Raw genomic sequence first — 15,572 nt, 5'->3', positions numbered from 1 at the left:
GTTGGTTTCTGTGTACTGGTTCTAATTGTGAAATGATTGGGCAGCAGCTAGAGAACTCTTGCTTCCCATGCCGGGGTGACTGGATTTGTGCAGGGATTTGTTGTGTGCACTCCTGCACATGTGTCTCCCTGGCTGTAAGTTTAGCTGACTTACTGGGCGATAAAGGTTGAGACTGTCTGAAAATTCAGGAAATGACGGCGAATATGTGGAGTCCACAGTCCACCAAAAGCTTGTAGCCATTGACATTTATGAGTCATATAAATAGCAAAGAATGCAATATCTCTGCACAAGCTAAAACCTATGGCCACAAGCTGCTGTTTGTGGAGGTGATACTAGCGGGTTTACTAGGTGCCACACACCTTTGGAAATTGGGTGTGTTACTCTTTCTATTTATAGACCAGCTGTTTGTTTTCAAACTCACATCATTTGGAGTGTCCATCAGTTTATCACCTTCCACAAGTTCAAACTCTCCCTTCAAAAGATAAAGGTTGTGTCTGCGGCTCCTGAGGTCAAGTTTCACACCCAAATCCAAGGCTCCAGCATAACGGGGATTCACAGGAAGCTTAAAAACCCAATAAAAAATTGGCTTACCTGCTCCTTTCTTTTTTATTATGTCATTTACCTGATTCTGATCCCACTTACACCAGTTTCACAAACAAGTCACCCTATGGCTGTGGAACTAATCTGATTTACATTGGTGTGAGATCTGAATCTGGCCCAGTATCTCTGATGGTCCTCCATAATAGAGCTGCTGCTCCTGTGGTTCAGGAAGGTAGGTCAAAGCTGGCAGTCAAGATACCAAGCAGCTCTCAAACCCTGTCCCTTTGGCTACTGTTCCCCAGATGAAGACTTCCACAGCTGCAGAAGAAGCCTCATTCATATAACAACATAACAACAAACCAATTGAAAAATGGTAATCTATGTAACCGTAAATCCCTCTTCTGCGGCTCTTTTTTTTTGTCTTCCAGGCAAAAGGAGGATCAGAGAGCCAGACATATTCTCTTTTAGGACAGAATTTAGCCGGTAAGACAAATATTTCTTTCTTTGAAGAGATTATGTCTGGCACCCTTTTGTAGTAGGGAAATAACCAAGAGAGAAGATTTCCAAGAAGAGGGCGAGCAGAGAAGTAGTGAATAGAAAATAAAAATCTCTCTCCCTGGGCTCCTTCTAAAGAGAAGTGAATTATTGGCCTACTCCAGCATGAAGTATGTCTGACAAAGTGGAGAGTTTAATACTGGTGAAGGTGTGAAGACTAGATCACTCAAGAATATTGCAGATTCTTGTTGACAGGGATGAGGCTTTTTGTGCCCGAGAGATAACCCTGGATCTGGGAAAGGAGCTAGATTTCTGAACTGTAATCCTCCAAGATGCATTGGTTAAACCATCCAATGCTGCTGCTTTCTTCCTACATCAGCACAGGTGATGTTTGGGCCTAGTTTTGAATGTGTTTGGACTCATTTATGGAGACCTTGTGAAATCAGATCATTTTGGCTCAATTTGTTTTTGAGTTTGGGGACCTAAAATGGAAATAAAATCGCAAAAGGTGTGAACTGAACCAGATGATGTAAAGGAAGGTTCACACCAAGTACAAACACCAAATGTCTCACCCTTCTACCGTTTGCCCACCTGTCCAATGGACGTCCTAATCTGTGTGATACTGACCCCTTTGGGAGATGCAAGGCTGGCTTAATACCTGCAAAGGACCTTGAGATTGTTGGATGAAAGGCTCTATAGCAGTGCCAAGTGTTCCTGTTAGGGAGTTACTGCAGCTCCAGGAGAGCACTAGAATTAGAAGCACAATCAAATCCAGTCCTCCCACATGGTAGGGCAGAGCATGTGGTCAGTAGTCCATTGATAATGGTATGTTTGATACAGTACCATGGTAGTTTTCTTTGGTGATCCTGCTTCACTGACTGCACTTCTTCCTTTTGGTCCATAGACCAGAGCATGGGTAGCGGGTCTGTCTTTTGTCGCTTTAATCTCTATATTTTTTGCAGCCGCATGCATTGGTTAAACTTGGGCTACACTGACCTTTTTGCCTGCTTCAGTGCTAGGATTCCATGCAATGCACATCTCCATAAACATATCGAACTGTTGTCATGCAGCTAGAGAAGGGCAGCAAGCCAGCATTTCAATATAGTACATGCCTATGGCTGGCACCTTAATATATTAGAGTAGGTGAGGGGGAAGCGTTTTGCTGTGTGAGTGTAGTACATATCTTTTCAAATCTCAGTGTGTTGTGAACAGAAGAATGGCCATACTAGGTCAGACCAAAGGCCCGTCTAGCCCAGTGTCCTGTCTTCCGACAAGTGGCCAGTGCCAAGTGCCCCCAAGGGAATGAACAGAACAGGTGATCACCAAGTGATCCATCCCGTCGCCCATTCCCAGCTTCTGGCAAACGTATTCTGTAATGCTTCTGTAATGTATTCCATGACACAGGCTCTACGCTGAGTTACTTCTATGTAAAGTGTTAGTGAAGGGTTATGTCTTCCAGTGCCAAAGGCTCCCTCTGAGATCCTTTCATTACTAGATAAAACAGATTAGTTGTAGTATCTATTCTTATGTTAATATCCAGTGTGTTTTTCTTTTGGGGACCTATGCTGTGATCTTGCAGAGGGATAGACTTGACATAAATGCATGTAACATAGACATAAAAGCAATACAGTACATAACACCGTTGATTGTTTTTTGTTTATACCAGTTGATCTCAATGAGACTGTGAGTTCCTTTGGGCAACCTCCTGCTTTTCCACCAGTTTGTAATGCTGTGTGTATTACTGTCATTTATACGATGCCAGGAGTGTACATGGCCCGTTACAGGCCAGTTCCGTGCATAGACGTGCTGTACAGTCAAAATGGCACAGAGCACAGTGAGGCATGATAATCATCAGTCCCTTGATTAGACTGAAATGTGAGCAAGGGAAGAGCTGGGCTGACTCTCTCAACTGCGCTGCTTTGAGGCAAAACAAAGGTGAGTTAAGGACACAGCAAGTGACTTGACTCTGAATTTGGGAGCCTCTTTTGGTTAAATAATTCCATTTTGCACTTCTATTTAATCAGATTAAATATTGTGAAATCGCAATAGCGAGTGTTGCTGTTTTCTTGCAGGCTGGGGATAGAGATTGAAGAGCAGTTTTGACCTCTTAGTCACATGAATAGTTTGGGCTTCAATGTGACCCCATCTGTGGTGGTTTTATTGCTTCCGCTGAAAAGTAAAATGCCCTCTCATCGTTTCCCCGAGGGCTGGAGACTGCTTGCTTGCTTGCTCGCTCGCTCATCTCGATAGATCTGCCAGTTTCGTTGGTGTTTCTCCCTGGGCCTGGAGCCAAATTAAAGGTGGAGGGTTATGAAGAGGAAAAATAAGATCCTGTTCCAAAAGCGAGCCTGCCTGGGGCTGTATTGTGTGGGATGCTGGTGGCTGGGCATCTCCTGTTGGCTACTGTTGTGGTTTTGGTTTATTATTTGTATTACCTTAATAGTGCCTAGAAGCTCTAGTCATGGACCAAGAGCCTATTGTGCTAGGTGCTGTACAAATACAGAACAAAAAGACGGTCTCTACCCCTAAGAGCTTACGGTCACATTTTAAGACAAGAGTCCAGGCAGTGTCAGACAGAGGAGCACGAGGAAACGGTGAGACGATAATGATCAGTATGGTGCACAGATTTCTGGAAAGCACGTAGGGCCCCATTCTACAGCCCTTACGCCTGTGCAGAATCTCGTTGGCTACAACAGATCTGCTCACGTGAGTAAAGACCAGGCCCATGCAGGATGGGATTAGCTCCCTGCAACAGCTTGAGAGCAATGGTTCTTACAACACGGTTGTAATACCACTGATTTCTCCTCTGTAACCAGCATGTTTCTGAACGCCTCTCAAGTTATTCGCAAAAAGAAAAGGAGTACTTGTGGCACCTTAGAGACTAACCAATTTATTTGAGCATAAGCTTTTGTGAGCTACAGCTCAATTCATCGGATGCATACTGTGGAAAGTGTAGAAGATCTTTTTATATACACACAAAGCATGAAAAAATACCTCCTCCCACCCCACTCTCCTGCTGGTAATAGCTTACAGCTCACTTCATCGGATGCATACTGTGGAAAGTGTAGAAGATCTTTTTATATACACACAAAGCATGAAAAAATACCTCCTCCCACCCCACTCTCCTGCTGGTAATAGCTTATCTATCACTTTAGATAAGCTATTACCAGCAGGAGAGTGGGGTGGGAGGAGGTATTTTTTCATGCTTTGTGTGTATATAAAAAGATCTTCTACACTTTCCACAGTATGCATCCGATGAAGTGAGCTGTAGCTCACGAAAGCTTATGCTCAAATAAATTGGTTAGTCTCTAAGGTGCCACTAGTACTCCTTTTCTTCTTACACAGGTACTGCTATCCTCGGGTACAAAGGGATGCAATAACTTGAGAGGTTTCAGAGTATTGCATCCCTTTGTACCCGAGGATAGCAGTACCTGTGTAAGAAGAAAAGGAGTACTAGTGGCACCTTAGAGACTAACCAATTTATTTGAGCATAAGCTTTCGTGAGCTACAGCTCACTTCATCGGATGCATTCAGTGGAAAATACAGTGGGGAGATTTATATACACACAGAACATGAAAAAATGGGTGTTATCGTACACATTGTAAGGAGAGTGATCACTTAAGATGAGCTATTACCAGCAGGAGAGTGGGGGAGGGGGGGGAGAAAACCTTTTGTAGTGATAATCAAGGTGGGCCATTGCCAGCAGTTAACAGGAACGTCTGAGGAGCGGGAAGGGGGTGAAATAAACATGGGGAAATAGTTTTACTTTGTGTAATGACCCATCCACTTCCAGTTTCTATTCAAGCCTAAGTTAATTGTATCCAGTTTGCAAATTAATTCCAATTCAGCAGTCTCTCGTTGGAGTCTGTTTTTGAAGTCTTTTTGTTGTAATATTGCGACCTTTAGGTCTGTAATCGAGTGACCAGAGAGATTGAAGTGTTCTCCAACTGGTTTATGAATGTTATAATTCTTGACATCTGATTTGTGTCCATTTATTCTTTTATGTAGAGACTGTCCAGTTTGCCCAATGTACATGGCAGAGGGGCATTGCTGGCACATGATGGCATATATCACATTGGTAGACGTGCAGGTGAACGAGCCTCTGATAGTGTGGCTGATGTGATTAGGCCCTATGATGGTGTCCCCTGCATAGATATGTGGACACAGTTGGCAACGGGCTTTGTTGCAAGGATAGGTTCCTGGGTTAGTGGTTCTGTTGTGTGGTGTGTGGTTGCTGGTGAGTATTTGCTTCAGGTTGGGGGGCTGTCTATAGGACTGGCCTGTCTCCCAAGATTTGTGAGAGTGATGGGTTGTCCTTCAGGATAGTTGTAGATCCTTGATGATGCGTTGGAGATGTTTTAGTTGGGGGCTGAAGGTGACGGCTAGTGGCGTTCTGTTATTATCTTTGTTGGGCCTGTCCTGTAGTAGGTGACTTCTGGATACTCTTCTGGCTCTGTCAATCTGTTTCTTCACTTCAGCAGGTGAGTATTGTAGTTGTGTAAGGGGCTTCGAGAACCTCGGGTGAAAGGTGCCCCAGAAGTAGAAAGCATTGTTTCATTTTAATATGCTCATCAAGAGCACCACCTATCGGACAGGTGTGGTGAAGGAGATCACCCAGCACAGGCAGGATAGAGATCATCTGGGCTGGTGGGCGACTCTAAAGCAGGGTTGTCCAACCAGTGGCCTTCAAGGTCCTCCGTATTAAGAAGAAAATGTGTATTTGATTACAGATTGGAAGTGTTGCCCCTGAGCAACACCCTGCAGAGGGTAAACGGAAGTGCCTGCATCAGTCCCATTGCTGCCTCCCACAGCTTCCCCTCGCCTCCCTGTAGCTCCAGGAACTGCTCTGCAGCTGGGGCCTTTAGAGCAGCCGCTGTCTCTTGCCAATAGCAGCTGTTCAGTAGCTCCCGCACCGGTTGCTTCTTGCATTGCAGGGCAGGGAGGGGAGAGTAACTCTGGCTGCTCCACTTCTTGCTTCCCTGCTGGACTTCGGGAGCCTCTCAGGACGGGAGCTTAGCTGGCCCTGCCTGAACCTGGAGCAGTGCTAGCGAAGGACGAGACCCCTCTGCCACCCAGGGCAGTCAGGAGAAATGGAAGGGAGAAGCTGACAGCTGGTTACAGCTCCCTGATGCTCTCCCCCAGACCCAGCCCAAGTGCAGCCACTTCTCTATGCTGTGTGCCCTAAGGCTGGGGGGACTCCACACCCTCTGGGAGAATCCTGGGCAGGGGCCTTGCAAGTGGTTATCCCTCCATTTGCCCCACCTCAGGCAAGTGGGACGGATGATCTGCCCCAACGTATTAATTGGGATCCCTTGATCTTTCTTAATCAACATCTTCAGGCCCTCAGGCTGTAATGGGTGGGCACTGCAGCTTGACACTGAAAGCCTAAGACTGTCCAGGCAATGCCATCAGCACCTTCCCCTTTCCCCTCATTGCTTGTGTGTCGTCTTGGTGACCAAAGCACCGGAGAGAGCCTCAGCAGCAAAGTATGGTTTGGTATTCTTAACCAGGAAGAAGATGGAAAACCTGAGAGTGACGGGGGCCAAATGGGGAGGGGGGTAAGCAGAGGGGAGCTCCTGCAGAGAGGAGACAGAAAGGAGATGAAAAACCTGCTGCCCCCTGGGTGATTCTCTCACTGTTGGAACCTGCTGTTGCTGTGTTTTTCCTGGATTTTATCACAATGGATGCGGGGCATGACAGAGCCCTAACAGCTCCAGATTGCCCAGTGGGTAGGAGGGGAACAGAAGGAGAAAAAAGTGACCACAGACCAATTATTTTTTCTTCCAGTGTCTCCAGGTCCCATTCTGTGCCACTGATTTCCAAGGGGAATCTGCACAGTGGGACAATCGATCCAGGTCAGTATGCATATTTTCACTGCTCCCCGAACTGTTAGCAGTCTGTCTGATTCTGCAACTTGTTGCTTTGCTGATTCCACCGCCTTTCAGCCTCAGGATTTCCTATAATTGCTGTAATCAACTTTAACCAGCTGGTACTGAAAAGATAAAGTAGCCCAATCCCACATGCACTCCTCTTTAGAGATTTTAATTAACCTTTCCTCCTGCATCCCTGCTCTGTAATCCAGGCTAATTGCCACAGAGATTAAAACCTGGCACTGGATGTTTAGTCAAATACAGCAAACCCCAAAAGCATATCTAGTGCCTGGGCTTACAGCTGGGATTCATCTTCTCCTCTCACTCCTCCTCCTCAGTCTTTCATAGGAGAGAAGCTGCCTCTGTGCAAACTGTTCAGTAATTTGCAATCTGCTGCTGCCCTCTCTCCAGTAAAACTCTCTGATAGGGAATTCTAGTTAGAGAAACATTTTGGTTTAAATCAAACAGGAAATCGCTCTCAGTCAGGGTAATGCGATTAATCACCAACATCTTCTCACGTCCTCCATTACTTCAGCTATTGTCTTGTGTTTTGTCTTGCCTGTGTTGGATTATAACCTCTTTGGGTTACAAACCGTATTTGGAGATACGTTTTGGAAAGTGTGGTGTGTATGTACAAACAGCTGTCTATACCAATAAAGGATTAACCGTTAATCAGAGAATTTTACATAGTTCGGGGAGAGTGCTCAGTGAACCAGCTACGCAAACCATCGCTGCTTGAACTAAAGGATCATTCCTTTTAACTGATGCTAGCATGATGCTTATTCCTAGGCCCTTCTGTGGATGGCACGACATTCCCAAATACGTGTAGGTCTTCCTTCCCACACTGAGACCTCCACTCAAAGGAGCCAAACGTGAACAGGCAGATCTCAGACACATTGGCTCATCGGAGAACTGCAGCTCCCAAAGGCTGTGTACATACTGACAAAGAAATGTAGGCTCTCGGGCATGCTAAACAAATGGGCAGTTGCTTGACACAAACCATATTGACCTGATCCCTTTAGTGATACAGTGAGCTGCCTTGACAGCGCTTAAAGAGCCTGCTAACATTTCTTAAAGGACAGGTTATAGGAATGTATGTAGCATTGTTGTAGCAGTGCTGGTCCCAGGATATTAGAGAGACAGGTTGGGTGAGGGAATATCTTTTATTGGACCAGCGTCTGTTGGTGAGAGAGAGAGAGAGAGAGAAGCTTTCGAGCCACACAGAGCTCTTCTTTAGCTTGTCTCTCTTACAGCAGAAGTTGGTCCAATAAAAGATATTCCCTCACCCACCTTGTCTCTCTATAGGGGTATCAGGGCTCATTGGGTAAAATTGTTGCCATAAGGGAAGTAGAACACCAAGGGCCTGATCCTTCATTCCAGCCGAACTCAGCACAGGGAGGGAGAGCAAGGTGGATTTAAGACACTTTTATGCTGGTGAGGATAAGGGTTGGAAGGGGGGTGGTTTGGTAGTAGCCCTGAGATTATTGGAGCTTGCACCCAGATGTCTATGGCCCCTTGCAGCCAGGGGTCACAGCGCCATTCTGATCGTACCCCCTATGCTTGGGGGTGGGAGTGACATAGTGTAGGGCCTCTAGGTGAGCTCTGTACCACCCAGGGATTTCCTGTGCACCTGTTAACTCCCCGGGGGCTGGTTCTTCAGGGTTCATGGTTCTGGTGGAGCAGCACCAATAGCCTGTCGCAGAACAAAGAGTCTGGCCCCATGGCGTCTTTCCCTTCAATCCCTGTTGCCACTGGAGCTTATCATCGAAGCTCCTTATGTATGTGAGAGAGGGAGAGGATGTTCAATTCAGTGCTGGTGGCAGGCGCTGGATGGACAGCCTGGGGACTGAGAACTGCCGTTTGTCCACAGAACGGGAATGACATGGCCAACTTCAGGCCAAGATGCCCCAACATGGCATCACCCTGCACCTGGCAGGACCACCTGTGGGTATGTAGATTAGATCAGTATCCAAAACCACTCAGTCTTTGGTTCCGCTCTTAAGAGTGCTAGTGAGGGTGCCAGTTTAGTACCCATTGTGACAGTCGTTTTTATTTTGAGAACGCCTGTCGATTAGCAGCTGGACCAAGAGCCACCAAATTTGACTGTTGGTGTGTTAATTGTTTTTCCTCCTTCAGCTTATCCCCTGTCTGTCAATGTGTTACTGCAGTGAAGTAATCTCACTCCTTCTGTGACATCTCAGTCCCCAAAATGCAGTGTCACAGGCAGAAGCTGGGCTCGAAAGGAAGGGAAACTCCCATAAATAACTCATAATTAACAGTGATAATAAAGGTGCATACAGAAAACCAGAAGTAAATGAACCTTCTTTCAGCCAGATCCTCTCTTTTCTCAGCCTTGTCTTCATCAGTGAGAGCTTATTCCACCTTAATGGTCTTCTGAGACTCTACAGCTGCCTCGAACCAGGGAAAGTGTTCAAGTGTCCTCTAGATTTTCACTGGAGGTGGATAAGACACTTCAAGTTTTTGAACCGTGCCAGCTGGGTCTGTACTGAAGCTGGTGACTGTAGAATGTTTCTTTACTTTGCTAGTTTCCTCTCTGCTAGTTGGACAGTGGCCTTCAAGCTAAGCACTAAAATAATGGGTGAGATGGAGAAAATTTTCTTATAATTAATAATCAATCAATTAATAATTAATAATTAATTAATAATTCCAGCCTGTGCTCATATTGCCCCTTGACCACATGAGCAGGAATGTGTTTGCCAGATCCCTCTCCTTCCAGTCATTGTAGCCAGTGGAAACAGGCACAAATAACAGGTTGGCAACTGTTGGATTTTCTGTAGGTTTTTCTGTGTAATTTATATTTAATTCATTTGGGGGATCAGGGAGTTTCTCCCTTTCCCCCTCATTCTCCATGCAAAGGACTTGATCTTCTGGCAAAAGAGTTTGGACTCTGCCTTCTATGGAGCTCATCAGCACAGCTTCTACATCAGAAGGTCACTTTGACATCAAGGCAAGGTACCCCATCCCTCCCTGGTGTTATCTCTGCAATGCCTTCGGCCACTATGGACTATGGGAGTAAGGTGTCGTTCTCAGATCCCATGCTGCAAGCATGGTTTTGTTTTGTTGCTAGGCCTTCCAGATAACAAACTGATTTATCCAGCCTGCATATAGAGTAAATACATCACAGGCTTTGGGACCCTGTAGAAGCTAAGTCTCGCAAAGACTTAGGAAGGAAGGTGTTTTAACTGGAGCTAGGTTGGCTTGGCAGGCACTTTAGGCTTTCACCACAGGGTACCAATTGGAGCTAAGATTTCACATCAGAATTTTGTAATTGTTTTTACTTTAAAAGGTACCACTCTATTTATTTTTTTAAAAATGCCTCCTTCCCCCTGAAAGAGGGCACCGCTCAGTCAACAGTGTCTGTTGAAATGGACATTTCTCCTGGGAGTTAATGAGAATAACTAGCTCTTAATAGAGAAAGTGATTTTTTTTAATCCACAGCCTGCAGCATGGTGTGTCTCATTCATATAAAGATATTAATAGAAAATCGGTATGTGGTAGGAGCCGTGAGGAAAGTGTTATCTGGCCATTTGAGCTGGAGACTAGAAGTCAGGACTCCTGGGTTCTTTTCCTGACTCTGGGAGGGGAGTGTGATTTAGAGGTTGGAGGAGGGCTAGGCAGTCAGGGCTCTTCATGTTTACCCATGGCATTGTCACTGACGGCTCTGTGACTTTAGCCAAGTCACTCAACCTCTCTGGGCCTTAGGCCCACCACTGACTAATGACAGGGACCTTGGCCACATGTGTGGTGCTGCATAGTTTATTAACATTTTTCAGGTGCTTTGAAGCCCCCGGGTGAAAGGTGCTGAAAGGAAATGTCAGCGTTTCTATTGTACTCTGTAACCAAGCCATAGGAGCACAAACCAGGTTCTTTTTGTGGTTTTAGGAAGCACGCTGTCCTTCCAGGGTTATTTTGTCTCATTTTTCAAAGAAAGGATGAAGACTTATGAGATCCCTTGCACAGTCACAGCTGTTGAAACAATCAGTAGAGGGCAAGAAAGGAATGAAAACAGTTAGGACTGGCAGCTCCTAATGCAGGCAGGTAGAGGGGATTCCAAATACGATTCAAGTGTGTGCTGGGACAAGCTCCTGCAAATGGCTTACATGCAAAGGCACAAGCAGTTACGGGAAATACCCTAGAATGATTAACGGAGGAGTTGTTTCTCAGTGTTGTTAGTAACAATCAGTGCTGACATGTATTTGTTCATCACGCAGCCAGGACATATCGCTCTGCTGGTGGCTTGACCTATGTGCTGGGCTGGTAACGTCTGCCCCACTGTACTTTTATGTATCCACCATGAATCGCTCCCTCTGCTGCTGCTCGCTGTGCAGCGTGGGGTACGATACGGTAGCTGTTGCAGAGTAAATCCGGCAGGGGATCTCCACGGCAGTGCGTTGGCCAGCACAGCAGGACTCTCAGGAATGCTTCCCCCCCCTTGCGTACTGTAAATCCTGTACCCTGGAAACCTCCCAAGTCCATAAGTCTAGTGCACAGAAATTCGATTCCTGCCTTAACTGTTTTGTTTATTTCATCACATATTCGTTTTAAAAGCTCCTGGGAGACTGACTAAGAACGGGGAGGCTCAGGCTGAGAGAGGAGGGTGGGTTTGACAGGCTTACTAGAGGGAGGGCTGGGTGTCAGAGGCCAGGAAGAAGAGAGGCTTTGAAGAGCCCATACTCTGTGAGCTGTCTGTGCAGTAGGGAAAGCATGTTGGCTCTGCTAGAAGCAAATCCATGTTCAAATTAGATTGAACTACAAATCTCTGAGTGTGATGTTTCCCGACAGAGGGGCTGTAATTGTGGTTTAACGACACACGCCACTCCTGTTTGTCTCCCTAAACGAACCCAAAGCCACCTGCGTAAACTAGAACAGCACATGCCTGTGTTCCTAAGAGCCAGCCTGACTCTCCTTGGACCGAGTGTTTATGAGCCATGGTCCTGGCTTTGGCCAGTTGTCAAGATCTGACCTTTTCTTTTAAGTTTGTTTGTTTTAGACTCTGTATGGTAGGAGTATTGTTTGTCCTCCTCCTCCCACTCAACTGGTCTGAAGAAGAGGACGTGCAGCCTCATATTTGGTATAACAATAAATTTGTTAGTCTCTAAGGTGCCACCAGTCCTCCTTTTTGCGGATACAGAGAAACACGGCTGCTACTCTGAGTCAAGTTACCTCTGTTGTTCAGTGTGTTGCTGGCATGAGGGCAATGAAGGTGCTTGCAGGGGAGAGTTATCCGTAGTTGTACTCTGTGCTGTGAAACTCATGTCTTGTGATGCACCATGCTAAAGTAACTCCTCTTCCTTGTTGTTCAGTTCAGTGGTGCCAGCTACACTGTAGTTGCTGCTCTTCTGTATATTTCCAAATGGCTTTTCCCTGTGTTCTGTCACCTGATACTATCTTAACCACTCTTCTATTGAAAATCTTGCTCCTGCCTGCATCCTGAGTTCTTGGCTGCTGTAATTCTCTTCTTTGTGGTCACCCGTATACCATGCAATAGTGTCACTACAGAAAGGCCACTCTACCTAAAGGAAGAATTTGTTTTGATTTGAGAACCTATTATTACAGATTAGAATAACAAGTGATTTAACAAAAGGTCTCACATTTTCAATAGTCTCCTAAGATTATTGTTGTTTCCTGTTACAGACAGGAGAGAAGGGCATTTAATTATACTAGCCTTTCTTTTCCATTGTCGTTTTCAAATTTCAGTTGCAATCTGATAGAAACATTTCTGGGCTCATTTCTTAGGGCCTCGATACAGTGATGAAAGGAGTGTTGGAGCAATGGAAAAGAAACTGAATGATAACAGTGTATACTGGTTTAGTCTCTCAGCCAAGAAGCCAACTGTTTCTAACGCAGAAGAGAATGGTGTTCCTGCTATACTATTCCAATTACATTGGACTAGTATGACTTTCAGCCTCTTAGTAAGAAGGGAAGAGGGGAATAAATGGACACAAATCAGACGTCAAGAATTATAATATTCAAAAACCAGTCAGAGAACACTTCAATCTCTTTGATCACTAGATTACAGACCTAAAAGTGGCAATTCTTCAACAAAAAAAACCTTCAAAAACAGACTCCAACGAGAGACTGCTGAATTGGAATTAATTTGCAAACTGGATACAATTAACTTAGGCTTAAATAAAGACTGGGAGTGGATGGGTCATTACACAAAGTAAAACTATTTCCCCATGTTTATTCCCCCCCCGCCCCACTGTTCCTGAGACGTTCTTTTCAACTGCTGGACATGGCCCACCTTGATTATCACTACAAAAGATCTGTCTCCTCCCCCCTCCTGCTGGTAATAGCTCACCTTACCTGATCACTCTTGTTACAGTGTGTATTTTAACACCCATTTTTTCATGTTCTGTGTGTATATAAAACTCCCCACTGTATTTTCCACTGAATGCATCCGATGAAGTGAGCTGTAGCTCACGAAAGCTTATGCTCAAATAAATTTGTTAGTCTCTAAGGTGCCACAAGTCCTCCTTTTCTTTTTACGGAAGAGAATGGTGTTCCTGCTTTACTATTCCAATTACATTGGACTAATATGACTTTCAGCCTCTTAGTAGGAAGGGAAGAGGGGAATCAAAAACAGAAGAAAAATGAAATCCAGACTTGTGATTTCTCTGTATGGATCTATAGCTTAGTATGTGTATATATGTATGTGTGAGAAGATCAGTTAATTAGCAAATATATAACTTTCACAAACACAAACTGCTCTTCACCTAAGGAATCCTGTGTCTCTGAATCCTGCAATTACTTTCAGTGTATGTCTAGCTGAGATAGCATTGGATAGCATGAAGCTCCCGGGGTCGTTATCTTCCTTGTTTCTACAGTATTTAAGGACAACTGTGTGTGACTTAGTCATTGTGGAACAGGAGTGAATTTCTTGTTTTTAAACACAAAACGTCTACTTTTTCATAGCCTTAAATATGAGGTGGGATAGGATGTGTGCCCAAGAAATAATGGATTGGTTAACATTTGAACCCTTGAAAGAATGCTCATTGTTTGGAGGAAAAAATTAAGATTGTTCTGGCAAGGAGAATGGCTTTTATTCAAGCCCAGATAGTTTCAATTATGGAAATGGAAACACAGATGAATGCTGGCCAAATGTGTTTCTCTTTGTAGAAAGTTCTGCCTCAGTTTGTCCAAGTTTGTTTTGGTGTGAAAGCCAGGATACCATGGATACCTGTGCAGTAGAAGGAACTAGAAAGGACAGACAAGAAAATTGCAACACACATTTCAGAGTTTCATATGTGGGGTGAAGTTGACCTTAAACAGATGTCATTGTATTATGAAAAAATCCTCATACAAGTCCATTATTCACAATTTCAGTGGGATAGGATAGTTTTCTTTACTTTCTGGCCTTTAATATCATGTAGAATTACTGAGCACAGGTTAAATATCTGTTACCTTCCACCCCAGGGTTAGCTGTATGGCAACAACAGGTAAAGTGAGACCTGTAGTTTGTGAAATTTAAGTGCTTTGGAAAAAATTGGGAGGAACGAGCTCAATAGTAATAACATTTAATATTCATATGCATTCTTTGGTATGCTTCAGGGTGAAAGTATTTCCCACAATATATACATACAACACCTCTTGGGCTCTGAGCTGCAGCCATGCAGATAATGCAGGGAGGGAGAGGGAATGTTGGCCAACATAATATGGACAAATCCCTACTTTTATGATGGCCTAAATTTTCAAAATTTTTATGCACAGCTTGTGCACACTTGACTTATCTGCATGACAACCCATGCACCCAAGCAAGTCAGGCTGGTATTGGCAAATCTACAACTTGTGTATATGCATCAGATGTTGCATGCAGGCTTTGGCAAAGTTGAGCTTTAGTGTCCATACAGAGAAGGGAGGACCTCTGTTCAAGGTGTTCTTCAGCGAGCCCTGTCTTTATTACAAAGTAAATTGCATGGGATCTGGTCTCTCTGGCACAGAAAGATGAAGGGCTGAGTCAACCCTTGGGCGAGGGATAGCTCAGTGGTTTGAGCATTGGCTGCTAAACCCAGGGTTGTGAGTTCAATCCTTGAGGGGGCCATTTAGGGATCTGGGGCAAAAATTGGGGGTTGGTCCTGCTTTGAGCAGAGGGTTGGACTAGATGACCTCTTGAGGTCCCTTCCAACCCTGATATTCTATGAACTCTGCTAGGATCCCAACCCATAAATGCAGGGAATCTAGAGATTTAAAACTTGCTGCTTTAAGGTATACTTTTTGGCTATAGTCTGTAAATGTTAGATGTTTACTCTTGTCATTATTATAAATAATTTAATATGTATATAGCAAATGGGACAACCCAGCCTGTTCAGAGTGAGAACAAGGATGATTTAGAGCAGGGGTGGCCAACCTGAACCTGAGAAGGAGCCAGAATTTACCAGTGAACATTGCCAAAGAGCCACAGTCATATGTCAGTGGCCCCCCATCTGCTACCGGCCTCCAGCGCCTCCCACCCACCGGCAGCCCTGCCAATCAGTGCCTCCCCATGCCTCCCGCCCGCTGCAATCAGCTGTTTTGCGGTGCGCAGGAGGCTCTGGTGGGGATGGGGGAGGAGCGAGGGCATGGCAGGCTCGCGCTAAGGGGCAGGGGCCTTGGGGGAAGGGGTGGAGTGGTGGCAGGACCTGGGGCAGAGCAAGGGGTTGAGCAGTG

At 45.1% G+C, this 15,572-nt stretch overlaps 1 protein-coding gene across 6 annotated transcripts in view; it reads left to right on the top strand.

Moving 5' to 3' along the window:
* The window catches only part of MEGF6 (multiple EGF like domains 6), a 255,996-nt gene that overhangs the window by 166,157 nt on the left and 74,267 nt on the right, over window positions 1-15,572 (top strand). The gene's annotated exons all lie outside the window — the stretch shown is intronic.

Source organism: Chelonia mydas, chromosome 18, assembly GCF_015237465.2.
Source record: "Chelonia mydas isolate rCheMyd1 chromosome 18, rCheMyd1.pri.v2, whole genome shotgun sequence".
NCBI lineage: Eukaryota > Metazoa > Chordata > Testudines > Cheloniidae > Chelonia > Chelonia mydas.
The sequence above is the reverse complement of the archived record's forward strand: the minus strand, read 5'-3'. Positions and strand labels throughout refer to the sequence as shown.